This window comes from Manacus vitellinus, unplaced genomic scaffold (genome assembly GCF_001715985.3).
Source record: "Manacus vitellinus isolate BGI_N305 unplaced genomic scaffold, ASM171598v3 scaffold_0_pilon, whole genome shotgun sequence".
Lineage (NCBI taxonomy): Eukaryota > Metazoa > Chordata > Aves > Passeriformes > Pipridae > Manacus > Manacus vitellinus.
This window is the reverse complement of record NW_021938789.1, coordinates 49,024,470-49,045,218: the sequence shown is the minus strand read 5'-3', so window position 1 is coordinate 49,045,218 and position 20,749 is coordinate 49,024,470. Positions and strand designations below refer to the sequence as shown.

Genomic DNA, 20,749 nt, shown 5'->3' with positions numbered 1-20,749 from the left:
TTCCTCTAATGGGTCATACCTCTACATTCTTTCCTATGTCAACCAGCATGTTATTCTATGCACTATTAGTATATGATACATGGTATAATATAATACCTGTCACTCAGCTTCTTTCATTTTTTTCTTTATTACAGAAGCACTTCTATTTTATAAAGCAATTTTAATAAGAGCCTCTTAGAATTAATGGGATTGCAATGGTGTAAAGAATAACTTGCTGAGTAAGATTATTAAAGCAAACTTATTATTGTCCTAGAACTATAGATACTATTTACCATCTGAAAAAAGCACAAAGGAAAAAACCCCACATTTCAGTTGGGCCAATCCCCATTGTAGCTGTTACTACAGAAGTTCACAGAGAAGAAACATGAGTTCTGGCAGAGCAAAAACTGCTGGAGTTCATCCTGAACTGTAAGAAAATTGATATGAAAACAGGCAGAGTATCTCAGTGGAACTATTGTGATCATGCTGATTTATACCAGCTGTCGGTCTAGACAGAAATGCACTAAAACACAATCACAGACACTCAGGAAGAAATTCACTTAAAAAAACCACCTGCAGGCTGGTAGAGTAGACAGAAATACAAAATTAAGTAAGTCACAAACCAGACTAATGAGGTAATTCTTCAAAGTCTACAATTTAAAGGATAGTGGTGCGAAATTAAATTTAGGATACAGACAAAATGAGGGTAAGAGAAGCTAAACCTGAAACTCACCTCTGCAAGTTTAACACAAAATAGAGTATAATACACAAGTTCACCATTTGCCATGTATTGGCTCCCTCTGTGGTTTAACCAGGTGACCATAGTCATAATGCTCTGTTCCTCATTTTCTGCACCTCCCCAGATTGTGACTTTATCTGCCAGATAGTAATCCTGTTCTTCCTTGGATGTCACCTTTTCTGATGCATATGTGGGTACATGTATTTTTTACCCTTATCATCAAAGTCTATGATGTGCAGAATTGATTTCCATAACATGGATTCTTCTCTCTAGCTCTTATTTCAGACTTCAGAAGGTCAAATATGAAGTTATCTGGTCCCATTGCTTCTCAGTGGAGCCAGATAAGTTTTTTCCTTTATAGATAAACAGTACAGTCCATGTGGAGTCAATACCTAATAACTATTCTGCCAAGTACCCTCCGTGGGTGTGCCTGCTCTGAGTCAACATCCTGCACTGCTCTATGGTATAGGTAACACAGACAAATTCCAAAGAGCCAAGGGATGCCAACAAATAAGTTTGCAAATACCTTTATTTAGGTATCTAATAGGTACCTTTGTCTCCCAGAACTGCCAATAATTTGGGGTTTTCAAAAGGTAATTGAAAGATAATTTTTCAAGTAAAAGGTAATTTTTGAAGGTGAAAATGAAAGGTAATTTTTCAAGTATGAAATTATCAGAAAAACTAGGCCCAATTACAGTTCTGCCTCAGCTTATCAAAACACTTGAGCTCCTCAGATGACCTGATCTTCATTTTTATTTAACCTAGCTTCTAAATAAATTTTTTAAGGGTATTTATGCCTATTTACTCTTATGAGAAGTAGCATCAATCCCTACCAGCTATGACTGAAATAGCCAAATAGTGTGCATGATGCAAATTTTAAAGCCCTTACTGCGCACTTGATCTAACGTATCAGCTCTAAGGACCTAAACCTCCAGCCTCCCACTCTCCTGTTTAATCCAAAATATAATTTAATTTCTGCTTCTCCCAATCATTAAGGAACAGCTTCAGCTAACAATCAAGTAAAACTGTGCACAAGAACAGTTGGGGTTTCACAAGAAAGAAAGAAAGCATGCAGCTTAATGTTATCTCTAGCAGGAAAACAGATGGCAAGGGAAACTGCCAGGACCATTAGTAAGGACAAAGAAAGAGACTTGCCAGTCGAATTTCAAATAAGAGCTTCAAAGTTTGTTTACTGTCTGTTAGGAACCTCTGCCATGGATCTGGACTGTCCATCAGGATTACAAAGACGCAATGCCTAAAAGACTGAATTTACAATCTTCCCAAGTTCCTTCAGCAAGTTCAGGATGGAGATTCCTCTACAGCTTCAAATAAAACAATCAGCAGCACTAGAAAAATACAACATCAATCACAGCACCATTATTTTTTCAAATGAAGCAAATCAAAAGCTGTACCAAACCACCAAGGGAACTCTTTGCCTGGGATAGGTTTATCACCTTTGTCCAGCTGCAAATAGTAACATAAACATCCCCATCCATGTTGATGTCACTGCAGTTCAGATGAGGATGATATTACTCAAGGTCACATCTGTTACATTTAAATGTAGAGCACAGGTGACCGCATAATTTTTAATGGTGGTGCTCTCTACTTCTGAAGTACCATTTTTTCTAATTTCAGGATATCACAAAAGCAAACAAACACCCACAGTAACAGAGAGCCATCTAAGGTACATCTTATATCATAATTTACCTCCTTTAAAACAAAGAAATGCAATTTTACGTACTCGTGATCAATAATTCCATATCCTAATTCAGTTATGGAAGAGGAAAACCACCCAACAGACCAATTCTTGTCTTAGTATGAAAGACACATTTTTCTCTAGAAGCAGCAACCTCTCTTAGACCACACAGAAGGTCATTTCCAGAGGGAAAGGTTTCTATTAGATGATGTGAAAAGCTTAACTAAAGACTCTCAGAGATGAAGGTGCTGTTATGGCTCCAAAATGTTGACTCCTCCTCCTTTACTATGGGAATGAATTCTGCTAAGCTCTGTGCATGACAGTGTGAAATGACCCACTTTTGCAATAAAATAGTAATGGAACTAATGAAAAAGTCCTCCTGAAGACCCAGTTAAAATGAAGACCTGTTAAAATATAGACTCTTTGACAAAACTTCAGGACTATTCCTTTTACCAGGAAAATGTCACCAGATGGGTTTCTCTTATTTCAGTGTTTTTGGTGAAAATTGCACCTCATTCTTTCCCTTTGCTCTCTTTCTCACCTCATAACACTCTTGGTGGAAGGGGAGAGACTGTTTGGGATCTTCTACACATGAAAAACAGACCAAATGGTCTGCCCATGGTACTGCTCCTATGTCAGCACCATGTAGTGATGGCACCTTCAGGAGTGTGCCTTCTGTCCTCTCAGTGATGTGTGCTGGAATGCCAAGTTATTGCCACCAGAAAGAAAATATGTCTCAAGTCACAGAAAAAAACAACTTCAAAAGGAAACATTTTAATTGTAATTTAGCAGCTGATCTAAGCATTACAATCCGCTATCTCCCTGACTAATAATGTGTTTTCCTTCCATTATGAATACTGAAGGAGTCTTAGAGTCATGCATATTCTCATGATTACTGGAGACTGATTCCTTCTGCAGTGATTCCACATTCTGAGATAAATAAACCAGGCTACCAAACTGTCAGCTCTTAAAACATTTATCCTGCCAAGAGGTGATCACTCTGGAAGCCACTAATCACAGAGGTCAGAAGACACCTCCAGGTATTGTCTAGTCCACCTTGAGCAGCTTGCTCAGGGCCATGCCTGATCGGATTTTGACCATTCCCACAAATGGAGACTCCATAATCTTGCTGGATAACCTCATCCAGTGAGAAACCTTTTTCTTACATATAAATGGACTTTCCTGTATTTCAATCAGTGCCCACTGCTTCCTGACATATCACTGGGCAATGCTGAAGAGTCTGGTTCAATCTCTACCGCCACTGCCACCATATATTTATACTCACTGATAAGCTCCCCCCATAAACTTTAGGATTCACATTGTTTCAGAATTGCTGATTTTCTGTCTGTTCTTGAGACCTCTATGAAATTTTCCATGCAGATATTGTGGGAGGACCTTTTCTCTAACAGAAAGCTCTACTGTTCACATTCAATTATATACATAAAAACAAGGTGAAGCTTGTCTCAAACACCTAAAAAGTTAATGCAACATGAGAAGTCATTGTTAGTTTCAACAAAATAGATTATTATAAACCAAATGAGCACTGGTCACACTACATCACTTGCCAGTCTTATTTTGTGTCTTATAATTACTGACTAACTGTGAATCAAGATAAGAGGCACTATGGAAAAAGCAGTGAATTGGAATGGGGAAAATGCTGGTTTACAAGGTAATTTTGGTATACCTCGGTGTAAAGACCTTTAAAGTCCCTTTTGGAAAGTCCTTTAAGACCCCCAACAAAATGTTCCATGCAAAGCCATTTTAACGCAGTCCAATTTGTTGTTCGTATACACGAGGTGGTGGCACCAGCAAGAGCTCAAAATAAAAAAATACACATCCAAAGCATTATTATCTTGCAAAATTATCATGTACTGATATACTAGAGTAACGGTGGGATTGCCTTATATTGTACTAGCAAGCTCTGTGCACACCACAGACAGAACTGGCTGAGAGGTGGGATATGATGCCTGGTGAAAAAAGGAAACAGTGCTTTCCTGACTCAACAACTAAATGGAATTCCCATCAGGGAATTTGACATTTCCTGAGCTTGTCAACTGATCCAAGTAGCTTGTTCAGAGAAGTCAGCCTTGCTTCCTGCCTGTCTGACAGCCATGGTCTTGTACATCTTTGTGAGCCCAGATATTAAGTCTAGCCCAGTATTAGTGAATTATTGAATATGCTGTTGATAACTGCACCAGTAATCTGTCTTTATCACCATATCATTATTTAGAGATTAACTGTTTATCCCTAAAGCTATTGGTCTTGTGCCTGTTATTGCACCCCAAACCTATAATTCGGCAGGGCTGCCTCAATGTGTGGTAACTCAATGGTAACTCAATATCCCTCCAGCCTGACTAAACCCATTTCATTTTGGTATTATGCCCTCTGTAAGAACTTTTGTTGGGAGCTGTCAGTCATTACACAGTGGAGCTTAAAGAAAAATTTTGGAATTCCTTTTCTATACCCTCAGTGCAGTTGTTATGGTTACTCTACAAATTCACCTCTTGCTACAAGCTGAACAGCAATTGTGCCAATGGGCTTAAAATTCCCCTTTGAAAAGAAAATAATTTGTATTTCTCCTTCTCCACCAAACTTACTCCACCAGGACACTCAGAGGTTGGATATTGGACCAAAATGAACAAATAACTGTTTTTATCATTTGGTAACTTATTTTTTAGAGGTATTTTGACCATAAAGCCCAATTTATCTGGATAGAAGAAAAACCCTTGAACAAACAATTCCAACAAGAGGCAGAACAAAGATATGCTAAAATGGCCTCAATTCATCTACTTTCCTAGTTCTAAGACATTAAATTCATGGAGCTCACTGGTTATAACTCAGTTGCCAGGTCAGCTTAGGATGCTTTAAAGCTCCTGCTCACTCATTGCAATAGTCAGTGCCTCCAAGACTCAGCTGTGAATGGCAAAGCACCATCATCAGTCTAGCGGTTTTACTCTGGAGATACAGACATGTATCTGCACACTAGCTAGAAATAAAGTAAATTGTTTTAATTATCCCTAAGCTGATCACCTAAGTGAAGGAACTGATGAGAAAGCATTATGTGTGAAGGAAACTAGCTGTTCCGGTGTACAACTCATTTAGAGTACCAATAATGAAATGAGACTATTGCCCTTCTTCTCCTTAAATGGAGAACTGAAACAAAGAAGAGACATTTAATTAAACAAATAAATATCACCTCAATAGCACAATTCCAGTGAAAGGCTAAGATGGTTCCTGCAAGTGCTACAGGCTACATTTTAATTTGCGGTTTTATGCCTTTCAGTTAGCAATGACAAAAGTGAAAAGGAAAAAGACTGAAGCCTATAGGGAGAGGAATGAATGTGAGGACTGAGTGTCTGTGGATACAGGTCCTTATTGGTGTTTATAAATGGCTGGAAATACTTTCTGTTTACAACAATTTCTGAACTGTTTCAAATTCATTGAAAAACAAATTTCAGTACAACACAGACTGTGTACATTTTTTCTTCCCTTCCATTAAAATTCCCCAGTTAGTATTGCTTGCAAAGATAAGACTCAGTTCAGAGTAAAACAGGAACATTTCTGTGAGGAATCAACTCTACTGAAACTCAGATTCGTGTTTGCATTAACCAGGCTGATAAAATACCTAATTAGAGTTACTGGTATGTTGCTATTTGCTGATAAATAGGGATTACATGGAGAAGCCACTCATTTCTCAGGCCAGACCAGCACGTCATATGAGTTCTACAGTGATGGACATGTGCATTAATTACAGGTGACTTAAAATAAGAGATTGCTCAGGGGATGAGTCAATGTGACATCAGTAACGCATGTAAGTGCATCCAGAACACACAGTCCTCTCAGATTCATCCTTTTTGGTCTCCGAAATTTATGGTGACATGGAAAACTCCACAGGTAGGGAAAGAATAAACTTTGGAAAGACTGAAGTAATTTCTAATTGCAAGATAGTGGGAATGACACATGCTAACTGGACATCACGTCAGAGGGATGTGGCCACAGATCTGCCTCTCTTGACATTCTCCTGTACAAGGTAATAACAATACTTTAGGGTAAGGGATCTGCTTGAACAACAGCTACTATAAATTTTGTGATTTAGGTTCTCAAAATTGAAGTTTCAGGGTGCAGTTTCACAGGAATCTTGAGTCAAGTGACACCACTAATTTCAATAAGGATTTGGAAGAAGGACCAAAGACCGCACTTATGTGCTTGCTCGGTCTTATGCATTAAGAAGGAACAATAAACAGCCTGAGTTTATTTTTACTATTCTTACTACGTAATTCAAAGGTACATTAACAAAACTGAGTAAGTGACTGAAATAAATAACATGCACCTCAATAGGAAAAGGTGTGACACTTAGGCACACAAAATCAAAGATGAAGGGCAAATGGTGCTCAGAAAATAATTACAAAGCCAAAGAATAATATAGGCCAGAAATGTCATGTTACTGCAAAATAGGCAAGCCATTCTCTCATGTATTAACAAGGTCTGTGAGGTAACCTACTTGGTCTAAGCCAGCCCAAGAGTGCCTTCTCCTGAATACAGAATTCAACCTACACAACACACTTTGCTGGGGATTTTGGAAGATCCCAAAGGAGAACAGCAGGAATGATCACATCCTAGAAAAGAGAGGAAAGACGAAGGAACCGGTCAGACCCTATGTCTTTCAGGAGCATCCTGGGGTTAGCTAAACCCATCTGTCCTCTTGCTGTAGTGGAGAATTCTTCAATCTGTATGAACCCATCACCAGGAACGATCTCCAAGGATGATACCTGAGCTTTGCCTTCATTGACTAAAACTAACATAACGACACATGATCTTGACAGATCACAATAACTAGAAGAGTGGTACACATCAGCTTGACAGTCAACATAGAAAAGAGCAACCTTGCTCAGATTTGGCTCCATTAAGTCAATAAAGATGATTTTGAACAGCATGGTCCCAGTTAAAGCTGCAAAGATTTTTTACCGTACTTTACTTAAAACAGTTTGAATATCAACATTACATAAATTTTTAGTGCAGATGAACTCCAGAATTTATTGTATAGACTCCATGAGTATATATTCTCTTTCCTAAAGGCAAAATTAAAGGATAAAAATAAGTTTCCTCTAAAAAAATTCTCCAATTATGCAAACAGTTCATTCAATGCTGTATTATCCAAAACAGTAATCTCTGAACCATAGTTATTTCTATTACTCTTAGGAAAAGTCCCCTACGAAAAACTGCTGGACCAGCCATCCTCTAGCATAACAAAAAGCATGAGTTCCCACTCCATTACACATGGTCCCCGAGAGAGCACACATTTCAGTCCTGTACCCCATCTCGTGTGACTGTATTCACAAGGCAAGGAAGCAACTTCACTCATTCCCAAGGAAGTTTTAAAGAAAGGGGAAGATCTCTCTACAGGTAGTGGAAAGAGGGCAGGTTTCTCTCCCTTTTGCTATTTCCTAGAGTATGAGGGGAGAAGTTAATGCAATCAGCATTGGCTCTTTTGCTTTTACTCTCCAGTACATTGAGCGGTGGGCTCACAGGTGATCTAGTAGCAGGACAGCCACCTTCAAAGGCTTTGATTGATTGATTGATTGATTGATAGTACGTGCTATAAGTGAAGTGGTTACCCTTCGGTTATTATCAGTGAGCATTTCTCTAAAGCATTCCTTCAACTCCAACCTACTACAACACTTTACCTAGCTGGGGAATTTTAAAATATATTTCTTCTGAGGAGTAAACAAGCACTTGCTCTAAAAAACCTACTTGTAACAATTATTTGAATTATAAGGGTTTCAGATGTATTTCCTGCAATTTTGATCTATTCAGCAGCAGATGAAACACTACAAAAGACTAGAGAGTCAGCCTGTATTTTAAATTTATGTTCCTGAAGGGACACTCTTCATCTAGAAGCAAGTACACAACTATTCAGAGCTTTCACTTGAATTGGGAAAGGTTTCTTCACAGTCCAGTGGCATGAAACACAAACATCATAAGAATCTCTTCAGCTTATTCTTCTTCCATAGAAGAAGAAATAACTTTTCAACTAAGTGAAAAGAATTATTTAATAAAGTTTATTTAGTAAGGTGTAATAGTCAAGGAGACTCATAAAAGACTAGTACCTAAATATATAATACTTGACTATCTGTGTTTTCTTTCCCTCCTCCCCCAGCACTGTTACTGTTATCTTTGCTTTTTGCTTCTGCCTTAGATGCTGGAAAGCAACAGACTGAAGTCTGATATCATCCACACTGCATGAGAGTGGAGCTCAATGCAACACAGCCTTTCCCAGGCCAAATTCTGCTCCTTCTATGTCAGTAAAAGCCTGATGTACTCTACTCCCCACTAAGCCAGTTTTGTACTTAATACCTGTTTGTCTGAGAGCAGCCTGTGTTTATAACCCTCTCTTCAGATATGTGCTGCTATCCCAAAAGGGATCCATAAAAATCTTCACTACTACTTCGTACATAGAAAATCATAAGAGTGCAAGTTTGGATGGCCTTTGAGGAGTCACCTAAGTCACACCTCTGTTTTAGATAGGTTCAGCTTTCTTCAAATCATTCCCAACAGATGTCTGGGAAAAGCCACATTAAAAGCCTCAAGCGACAAAAATTCCCAGCATCCCCAGGCAGCATCCCCAGGCAATCTATTCCTGCACTTAATTACTGTTACCATTAGCATCTCTCCTGGTGTCTAACCTTGATCTCTCTCACTACCACTTAGCAACAATATTTCTAGTCCTTGTTCCCAGTGGACACGGTCTCCTTTCTCTCTGTAGCAAGGGCTTGATACTGGGAAAACCATTACCCTAACTCATTTCAGTCTTCTCTGGGGTAAACCAGCTTACTCTGTCCATACAAAACAGTTAGGAAAAACCTGTTGAGCATCCCCTAGCCTGTGTCTCTGGTGCTCATTTATGAGAACTGCATGCAAGGCAAGTCTTGCCAGAGTTGGGATGTGGCTGCTTGGTGTTTGGAACAGAGTCAAGTAGGGCAGAGATGCTGCTCATCATGTTGCTGAAAGAGGAAAGGAGGGCAAGGCCCAGTGGTGCCTGAAGTTAGAAAACTATGTGAACCAGTGCGGGATGATGATGATGATCTCAGCCACAGATGAATCTTCAAAGGGGAATTGTTACTTCACCGTTTTTACCAGAAGGAGTCTTCTATTAATAGACTCTGTTAAACCATTTGAAATTAAAATGCAAAGCTGCTTTTAAAGGATCAAAGAAGCATCAAATGTGAGTTATCAGAATGGTTAAAATGACACTTTTCCTCTGGTCATTTCTTATTATTAATCACATTAGCTGTATGAACTTAACCAGCTAAGCAGGGGCTGCCCTCTGCACCCAGGAATGCACCTAAGTCCCAGTGAAGATATCACCATGAATTGCTACAATTCACAGGAAAGCAGTCAGTCCCACAGCCACAGGGAATACAATGAAAGAGAAATATCTCTTTGAGAGAGGGGACTCAATTATACTCCAGCCACTGCCCCATTTATATTTAAGAATACCAGAGGAAAAAACAATGTATACACACCAGAGAGGTAGCATACAAAAAATGTAGTTGAGATAAAAACATTTATTCTGTTCCCAACATCCAGAACAGCAGGTAAAACCACAATTCTGTCAGGAAGTTTTGAGTGATACACAGCTTGGTAATTGCACTCATTATACCCTATACTTTGGGGATAAATAGGAAAAACCAAACCACTTTTCTTCAAATTCATGGCATAACAGTAAGCTACATGTGATTTAAAGAAGTTCAGATGAAGCTGAGGAAGAATAATTTCATGTATGTCATGCCAAAGAGAATGATTACCAACAAAGCTTGATTACCAACAGAGCTTATTCTATAAGAGACAAGGATGTTTGATTAAAACAGAGGAGGAGAGAGCACATGTTCAACTACAGTTGGTACAGTTCTTTCTCCTACAAGCCACATTTGCAGATCCTGAACATCGATACACTGCCCAAAGCAATAAAACATTTTCTCCATCATAGTGCTTTGCATTTTCAGAACTGAGGATGATACAAGAAGACTGGCAGGATTAGTCCATGCTTCAGAAAAAGATGTGTATTTATGACTACCTGTAGTTTGAAAGCAACACAAAAACCTATCTGCTACCAGCCATAAAGATGTTTCTCTACACGTGTTGCCTGGTTAACATTTAGATAAGAAGGACAGCCAGATCTTGAGAATCACCCATGCAGATCTGAACACAACTCACTTGCAAGACTGCCATAGCCAGATGTCCAAGTGTTAGGAAATGCTCGAGCAGTATCAGTTAGACACTCAGTTGGTGAATTTACATGCAAATGCCATTTTAGAAATGATACAGACTAGGAAACACTTCTGTGGAACATGAGGCTAAAAGTAAATGTAGTTTGACATGAGCAAACAAACTAAATGAAATTCAGCAGTATGCTGCATCATCATCTTTTAATCACGATTTCCAAATCATTTTGTTTCAGTTATCTGCCAAATATTTGTGCATTCCCAGTATAAAGGCGTTTCAATGGCTCTCCTTAAAGTATGATAATTTTTGTAGTTTTGTAGCATAAAGGCAGATAGTGTTTTTACTATTTCATAAGAAGCATTGTTCAACAAGCAGATTCAATGAGGAAATAGTGAAGTGCCAGTGAAAATGGCAGTGATTTCTGTTATACGTGCATCATTTCTGTAAGAGCAGGCAACAAACCAACTGGTCCCTATTCTCCAGTTTAGTTGCCCATCTGCCAGGAATTATCCAAGAAAGGCAGTGGCATCGGAAAGTGCAACAGTTAACTGCTCTAATGTTATTAATCCCTTTGCTATACCTGCAACATTGCAAACAAATACATGCAAAGTGTGGATGCTTAGTGGGCTACATTTACCTAAACAAAAGACACTTCTGCCAGGTTGTGCCTTGGACCATCTAGCATCCTCAAAAAGCTATTTACAGAAGAATAACCAGTACCTCAAGTATTCAGAAGCATTTTTCTGAACGTATTATTGCAGAAAAAGAGTTCAACACATTCTTTGCAATGATGACAACAAACGGATACCATATTGTGCGGCTGCGTGGTACTTAGTTGCCAGCTGGGCTTAAACCACAACATATATGTAAGCAATCTGATAAGAGAAGATTAAAATACCATTGCTAACGAAAGCTTAAAAGCTGATCTACTTCAACTTGAATTATTTTTAAACATTTAAATCCATCTAAACCCTGACTCAGCAAAGATTTTCAAGCATATGCTTCAGCAAGTAGTTAGCTGCACTCAAGTCAAAGCTTTTACATAGGTTGAACAGTACCATAACACTGTAGTGAATCAAGAACAAACTTCAGAAATCCAAAGTGTTTCAAGTGCCAAAACCTCAAACTACTTAGTATGATAAGGTACAACATCTTGGAAGTTAGATAGACAGACTCAGCATGTATCCATCTGTAATTTCCCAAATTAAATCAGTGGCAAGTGAGCTCTTCTACTGTACCCTCATTGCAATAGGAGCATAAGATTCACATATAAAGAGACAGCATTCAAGCCCAGTGTCTTCCTAACACGTTTCAACCACCCCATGGAAACCAAGATTTAAGGTAAAGCAAACTTAGAAGCCAATATTCCCCCAATGACTACTCATTGCAGAAACAGAACCCCTTCAGCATTGAAGTTATTTTTTAATACTGCTGCTGACTACCCTGTACAAAAGAAAAATGCTCTAGTGGCTTGTGTTGTGTGGGTGATGCTCCCATTTCCCAGCTGAGTTTGGTCCAACATTTATAGAAGGGGTGAAGTATTCTGAGTTGGCTTCTATCAGTAAAATGACTCAGTGATCACTGCACGAGTGGGCGGACTTCAAGCATTTGACATTGCTTCTCACATTCTTGCTGTCACAAACACAAATGTTAGAGAATTTAAACTCGTTCTTATCTCGTCATTTTAAAATCCTAAAGGGACCTTTGATCATGCAGCAGCCTGTTAAATATTTAGCAGTCAGGAAGAAAGGAATTTTTTCCTTCCGGGATTGTTTAACTGGTTTCAAATCTAGTACTACTTCCTTCATGTGAATACAAAGTATGACCATTTGCCCACCATTTTCTTCAGAGGAAAAAAAATCCTCAAACGAAACATCCATCTACCTTCTAAATTAATGAAAAAAAGAAGACAGAAGCAATATAAACAGACATAAGATAGGGCTGTGAACCCCACAAGCTACATAACCTGTATGCACAGAACACATGTACATTGTGGGGGTTTCTATGAAGTAAATTTTAATTACCGTGTCCCCCTCCAAAACTAAGTGCCTTGAGAATAGTGGCTGGAGACACACTCAACACATTGAACGCAGCATTAACACCACCCTCTTCAAAGGTGTAGGACACTGGTCCCAAGGGCAACAACACCCTAATGCACTTGAACCTGTTAATCCCATTGAAGCATGTGTGATTGTTTTATATTGTAATATGTATCACATTGTATGAGGGGATGTGTCTGTAACTTGTGAGATGAAATTAAGCACCTGGGAGCACTGAGATGGAACCAGACCTGTTGCTCCGGCTCAACTCTGTAGCAACCTAAGCAGAGATGACTCTTCCACCCTCCCACACAAACCCTCTTCCGTGCTTGTTAGTGTGTCTGTTATGCTAATGACTCACCTACATCGTAAAGCACCAGCTCAGACTTTTCATTAATCACCTTAAGCGTGCTGGCTTCTGCAGTTTGCTCGAGTCCCCACTCTATGAATAATTCAGGCTTCAGCATTACAAACAAAGGGAAGGAGTTTGTGGGTCAGGCCCTGCAGTTCAGCAAGGACTTTGTAACTTCACAGAAAATACCTGATGGTCAGAATCCTTTTTTTTTCAACCCAGGGTTGAGTATCTCCTGGATATTTGCTATGAGCCAAAATTACAGCCTTCAAAATGTGATTGTTAAATTGTGTGAGTGGCCAGCAGGTCACTGCTGGTGCATTCCCAGCGATAGGCTTGCACAGGGAATTAGTCCTGCACCAGAGCACAGCCTACCTTTCCTGTAGGAAAACCATCGACTAGCTTGTTCAACAGTATGAAAACCCTAGAATAGATAATGAATGCAAACTGATTTATTCTTCAGGGGAAGAGAAAAAAAAAAATCCCTCAAAATATTCTGAAAAAGGCTCAAAATATTCTGAAAAAGGTTCTCTCTGTGTTATGAGAATGAGAAAGCCACTGAGAAGAACTGCAGGTCGTGGAGAGGAGGCACTGACTTTTGACGGACTGTTGACCATTTCTTCTGCATTCCAGACCACTAGATCAGATTCTCAGCTCCTTCTTTGCATTCCTTTGAATTTCAATTAACTGCTTCTTACTTATTTCTGTAGCAACTTCATTTTGTTCCATTTGAAAAATGACCTTTTTTCTTAACACTAACTACCAACTTAACATGGCCTCCTACTCCAGATTAAACAGGTTTTGCACAAATAAACACCAGGGCAGAGTGCACTGTTAGCAAAAACTAACAGTGTATAAGTGATGAAAATTTATGTTCACCAGTCAGCCTGTCAGTTTGCTCGCTTATAAAATGCCAAAACACCTGTCAATCATTCAGACAATGTAAGAGGCTTCATCACAGAGACTAACAGAATAACTGTCCCTTATAACTTCTTACATTGCCAAGTGTACCATTTGATATCAAGATTAGAACACAGACACAGCAGATATCTATCAGAAACTTGACAGATATGTAAGTAATACATCAAGGCTGTACCACTCCTTGACATATCACTTTCTTAAAATATTTATTAGATACCACATATGGGTTATCTACAACCACATATTTGGCACATCAGAGCAGTTGTGTTGACTTTGGACCCCATGACTGACCACTTATCTACTATGACAGATTGCTCATGATTGAGACTATTTGTATCTTTAGGGGCACTAATTCCCAGAGAGCTGGTTAACTTCAGCTAAAGAGGTGTGCTTCTGTCAAGCCAAAGACACAGATCTTCATGCATAGCTCTCTCCACAAAGGAAGGGGAAAGCTTTTCCCCTGACTGTGGATGCCAGATGGAACCCACAAAAGCCTAGAATACAACTAAGGCTGGATGTACCAGGCTAAGTGGATAATTCCCTTGCACTTGTATCTTGGAAACACCACTCAATTTCCTTCCACAGGACAAGTGTCTGTGGCTAACCCAAAGGAAGCGTTCATTCCTCCTCTTACCTGCCTAAAAGAAATACCTTTCTAGCACAGATGTGGTTAAACACAGAAAACAACCTACTTTTTTAGATGTGCTACACATGAGCAATATATTTTGCTGTCAGACAACAGAGACCTGAGCTCACAGCAGCAAGGGGCAGCCCACAGCTGACAACCCTCCCAGCCCAGCTGAGCTCATGTCTCAGGTGGCTTTGCTTTTCTGCCTGAAATACATTTTGTTTCCCCTTCTGCTTTAGATTTTTTTTTTTTTTTTTGCACTTTAGGATCACTAACTGCAAACCCAGCAGCCACGTGTTGCCGCATGAGTTGTTGCAGCTCCTCTGGTCCTCAGTGAGGACCTCACTGTCCTCCTCTCACTGTGCTTCTCACTTCGGGTAAGAGCAGTCCTCCAAGGCCAGTCAGCACTGACCTGTTGTAAGGAACAACGTTACATGGGAAGATGTCGAGCCCAAGGGGCCAGACTTTTGGAAGTGATGAAGCTTCTTTCCTCTACATCCCCAAAGGACCACCTGCCTTGCTCCAAGCCCTGCTTATTGCCAGATGGCTGTCAGCACAATTCCTCCAGCATGCTGGCCCAGTAGTTGAAGATCACCAAACTGCAGTACTGACCAAACCTGTAACATCACTCAACACTCCAGCTTGGGGAACATTAATGCTGCTGCTTCACCATGTCTATTCCACATTTTAATTGACCCAGAGACTTGAAATACCAGTAAACCATCCAGTAGGGTGTTCAAGTGTCCCAGCACAGTGAGTGCTCATTAAAATACTAAAGGAGCTTTCTAGTTCAAATATTTCCTTTGTATTCCCTTCCACAATACATTGCTTTAGTCAGGGGAATCTGTTCAAAAGCCCATATTTAACCAACAGCAAATTAAAAGTTGTCTTTCTACATGGGAACTTAAAGTCAGCTGCTTGTTAAGGAAACTTCTCTGTTCAACCATACCATCCAACAGCTACTCTGGAAGTCACACTTGTACCACCTGAGCTGGGACTGAGGCCCCTTCACAGCTATACACCCCACAGTCACACAGTCACACCCAGTTTCCCATAGCAGACTCTCAGACATCCTGATCCTTAAAATAATTTAATCACAGTGCAGTAACTGAATAACAGCTCAAACTGGTGCCTCTGAGGAGGGATCCCAAACCAAGGAACCCCTGGTCTTTTATACAAGCACAGTCTAAGCATAGGGAAGTCTGGAGTCATCAGCTCCTGCTTTGTTTGGGTGTTAGGTCGCCCATAATAAGTTTCCACTGGAAAGTTTTGCTGTATTAGTTGTACATATTGGGATCATGAAACCAGTCTGTCCACACTGATGTGTCTACACCAGCACCAGCTCTTGCAATGCAGTCCTTCTACCAGTATAGTACACATTGAAAAACTTCCTCAACTTTTTTTTGTTTTTTTTTTTTACTATAAAAGCTTTGTTAACATTTGGGATGAAGTTCCTCAGAGACCTCTACCAATATCTGTCTGCCTTCTAAATATAATCTTTCCTCAGATATCTACCACAACCTTTCACAATATACACAGAATCTGTTCAAGCTTTCCATATAGTCAGTGACAGATTTAACTCTGTGTTTGCCAGGTTGAGGAGAGTATAGATGTGCCAGCACTTCTCCAACCGCATTTCTGTCCTTTCATTGATTATTAGACTGTGTAGTTACTTGTTTACTCCCAGTGCCATGTGACTGCTGAGAAAGAGCCTTATTTTGAAGTCTGTAAAGTTCACAAGCTAAAAAAGGCCCTCTTGATGCTTGTTCTTTACAAACTGCACAGCAGGAATCAGGTCCTAGCCCCTTTCCTGACAACCTCTCCATTTCCCAGACTGCTTCTTGAGGTTCACTCGGAAGTGTGGAGCAATGAGCTTTGCCCTGCTAGAAAGCAAAATAATCCCAGAGGTTTGCCATGGTTTTGAATCAAGGGTATGCCACGTTTACTTGCAATTTCTGTTTTCTTTTGGAAATTTTGGAGAGAAAAGTTGAAAATAAAATGCTAACTGCTGATACAAAGCAGTGCCTTTCAAGTGCAAACAAATGTTTGTAGACATGTAGAGGCATTCTGGGTACCAGATGTGACCATAATACAGTCTCTGCTTTGAAAACATTATGATTATCCTCACTCTTTTTTTTTTCTTTTTCTTTTTTTTTTTTTTTTGTGTGAGAGAAGGAAAAGGTTTAAAATTCAGGTAATGTTCTTCAAAGGACTACATTAGAGAGGCAAAAATAAGCAAAGCACTCAAAAAAATCATGAAACGCCATCTGCTCTCCTTTATCTTCTAATGTCTATCAGCATCACCAGTGCTGCCAACATTAGTCACCCTCCTGATGATATTGGGTGTTTTTCTTATGCTTTCAGCTCCCACAATCAAAAGTTAAACAATTACATTTTACTTAAAATAAATGAAAAAAAAAACCAATCCACCTGATGCCTGAGAAAACTAGTACAAGTCAGCAGCTCAGAAAAGCAAGTTAAAACTATTTAGACAGATTTGCACTACTAAAATTTTTATGATATTAAGTATACTCCAAGGACTATTTTTCAAAGTAACTCAGCTTCCACAGGGGTACCAAAGGGATAACCACACTTAAGATCCAGGGTAGAATACTGAATCTCTCAAAAATCTGGTTTTAACTATGACCACAGATTATCTGAAAAATCCTGTTGTAAGCTGCATTTTTACATAGGCATAGTTCTTGACAGACAAGTTAATTGAACTGTCTGCCTTTGCAAGTCAGGCATTACTCAAACACCAAGCCCCATATCGATTACAGTCTCATTCTCTCCTCGTCTGAGCATCTAAGAGAACAAGTGCAAACTCTGACTCTCCTGCCAAATTTACACTATCACGATTACATGTTACTCAGCTGCCTCACATGGGTTTTATTTTTACATAAAGTGTTATTCTGAAACAGGAAGTATGTCATTGCCACTGCCTGCTGACACCAGGGCAAAGCTCATGACAAGTGCTGTAGGCACTGGAGAGGAACCAGCACACCCTTGGTTGGCAGGTGGAGCAGGGCAGCCCAAGAAATGCTGCTGATTGGTGTTTTTCATCTGACTCAGCACAGCTGAGTTGAGACCTGAAGGATTTGGGTCCCTTTATTTGTAGCTGCCACCTGAGAATTGCACCTTGTATGCCCTGTTGTCTCCCCACTGCATCCCTTATATAGATGTCAACCAAAACCTCAGTTCCAGCCTTGGCCTTTAATAAGATCCAAAGTCTTTAATAACCCCATCATCCTGATCATCTGTTTGAAGTGGAAATTAGGGGCTGCACTACGTAAAAGTGTTCTGTTCTCTGCATGCTACAGCCTGGATCTTTGCAGAAGGCTCTGTGACTAATATCTGACTCATGCAAGACCGGTATCACCAACAGTATCTGTCATAGCCAGAAAATAGAGAACTTGCTCCCAGGTTAGAAGCTATTTTAAAGCCATGGTGCTAAGGAAGAAATAGGCACAAGCCTAGATAGGTGGTGCAAGGAGACTTGCACCACTTGGAGGAACATGATGTTGCCATGATCCCCAGGACTCTCACTCAGTCCAAGCACTGGGGTTACCACGAGAAAGATTAAACTAACAATACCCACTAGCTAAACTTAACAACAGCACCCTGACATCCTAATCCCCCTCAGGATTTCTACATACATACACTTGAGTTCTTGTACCCACACAGAAGATGGAATCCAAGCATACACTCGGTCCTTTACAGTCCTGGTGTTTCTGGCACTGTGATTCGTGTGAGGCATTTCTCAGGGTTTCTGGTCTTTTGTTATCTATATTTCCCAATGTGAAACAGTGAGTTAGTAATTTCCTTGCTTTTACAGCTTTTTCTCCCCCCAAGTGAACAAGTGAAAAACCAGGACTTCAGAACATTTGAGTACTTCCTATAAAGTCATCTCCTCCTCTCCTTTGCTGCCGAGACTCCAGCCTCAATAAAACAAAGCCATTCCTTCTCCACATTTAAAGCCACTGAGATCACTAACTACTCAATGAATTTTGTGCTTTCCTGCACACAAGCGACAATCCTCAGCCTATTTTCCAAGTAACAACCTTTTTTTGTTGTCATTTTTAATAGCCAGTTTTGTGCTCAGAGGTTTCCTGAGTGCCAAGTGGACCGAGACGTGTTTCTTCACAGTAGGAAATAAAGAAATTGACAGAACAGCAGTACGAAAATTAAAACATTTATTTGATATGTCAAACAAAACTTAACAGCACCAAACCCAGAAGTTCCTTACTATATTACACTGGACTAAGAAAGCACAGGCAAAATGTGTAAAATATACTGGAAATGGAAAATTTGAAACCTTATCAGGTATATATTATATTTAGCAATATAATTTAAGCACAAAGTAAAGCAGAACTGCCTAAGCATTGCCCACACTTATATCATTACAGTTTATCTACTACAAGCAACTCGGGCAGTGGAGACAAGGATTTGTAAGTTGCCTGTAAGAAATCCTTTTGGATGAAGTATCAGAGGTGGTTGAATATTCAAAACAAGACAGCTTTTAGAAACCTATTTCTCAAAGAATACTCTATTTAGTTAGTCCATTTAGAAACCCAGGCCAGATTTTTATTTATGTATTTGTCAGTGCAGATCATAAAATGATCTGCTTGGTTGATCTCTGGCTGCTGCTTCTAGTACAGCTGTTAGGGGGAGAGCAGACATAGGTCTCACACATACAGGAATCCATCTTTTTAAGCTACTACAAATCAGATCAGATGATCACTTGGGCAGCATTCACAGCTGCTATTAACAGTGGTCACTGAAAAAAGGAATGAACTAGGAAAAGCTATCATTACTAATCCAACTTCCACGGTGTAATGAAAGGAAAAGCCTCATGGTAGCTTTGATGAAGCTCTTGAGTCCTTGGTTTGACCACTCTGTTTCTCTAGAGTTTCTGATGGGAAATATGTGAATTAAGTGAGAAAAGGGATCTCTCAACTACTTAACACTCATAAAGAAAGAAATAAAACAAAACCCCAAAGCTAGTAAGACTGCTTCAAACACCTTATGTTCAACCCCTCTTCCCATAATTTCCATCTAATGCTTCAATTTTTAATTTTTTCTTTTTCCTAGGGTTACCATTATGACAGCAGCTATATTACCTATAAGCCCCAGTTATTGAGGGGATCCATCTTCACTTAATTACCTTCTGGCCAATAGATCACCCAGCACAAAATATCCAGGGTTAACCTGTCTTGCATAGGAAGAGTGGTGCTCAAGATCTGCCATGGAGTTAAAGTGAGATCAAACGGAGTCTATACATCTCTGTCAGACATGAATTTTAGCACTGCTTTACTAAATACTGATGCTTTACTGAATACTGTGCTTATGTTTACCTCTTCAAAAGTCTTCCTTCCACTTACTTACAGCATCATGCCAAGCTCTTACTTTTTACATAGATAAGAAACATATTGCAAGCTCTGCAGGTAAGGAAACAGATTTATTAGATCTCCAGTGATTAAATGTAAAGCTGCAGGAAGTTTATGACAGACCAGAACCATTCCCCCTACTTCTCTAGCAACCTCTGTCCATGGATCCAAATTTCAAAGTAGCTCAAAATGCATCCCAGGCATTTTAAGCTCTGGAATTAAAAATTAACCTTGCCTAGCAATGTGCCCTTAAGGTATCTTTCCTGGAAGTTGTTTCAGTGATCCTTTTTGTTACAGAAGCAGCTTGTGTTCAGTATCAGCCATTTAATTTACAACTGGTACTTGAGAGAACCTGGAAAAAGCTTCACTTGATCCATCCAACCTTGAATTTTCTTCCTTGCTTCCTACATTAATCCTTAACTGAATATCACTATCCCTATTCCCAACAGAACAACAATTCATGGAAATTACTTATTTTTAACAATACAATACAATATAATAATTTCTGATTTTCTCTCGACATCTGGAAGGATGCACACAGTTCACTATGGGGTCACCAGCTGCAAATGTCGCTTCCCACATTTTGCAGAGTTTCTCTTGACCACGTGCTTGTCTGCCATCAGGCAGCTTAGCCTGCATTATTGTGTTTCTCTGACTGCTTGTTTCCAAGGACAGAACATCTAATTGTTAATGATTATACGCCCAAAATTCACCAGCTTCATAACTACACTTCAATTCAACTACAGATGCTTTGACAAAGCCTTCACGTGTTCTATCTTTCCCAG

At 39.6% G+C, this 20,749-nt stretch overlaps 1 protein-coding gene across 5 annotated transcripts in view; it reads right to left on the bottom strand.

Moving 5' to 3' along the window:
• SNCA (synuclein alpha) overlaps positions 1–20,749 on the bottom strand; it is a 61,701-nt gene that overhangs the window by 2,456 nt on the left and 38,496 nt on the right. The gene's annotated exons all lie outside the window — the stretch shown is intronic.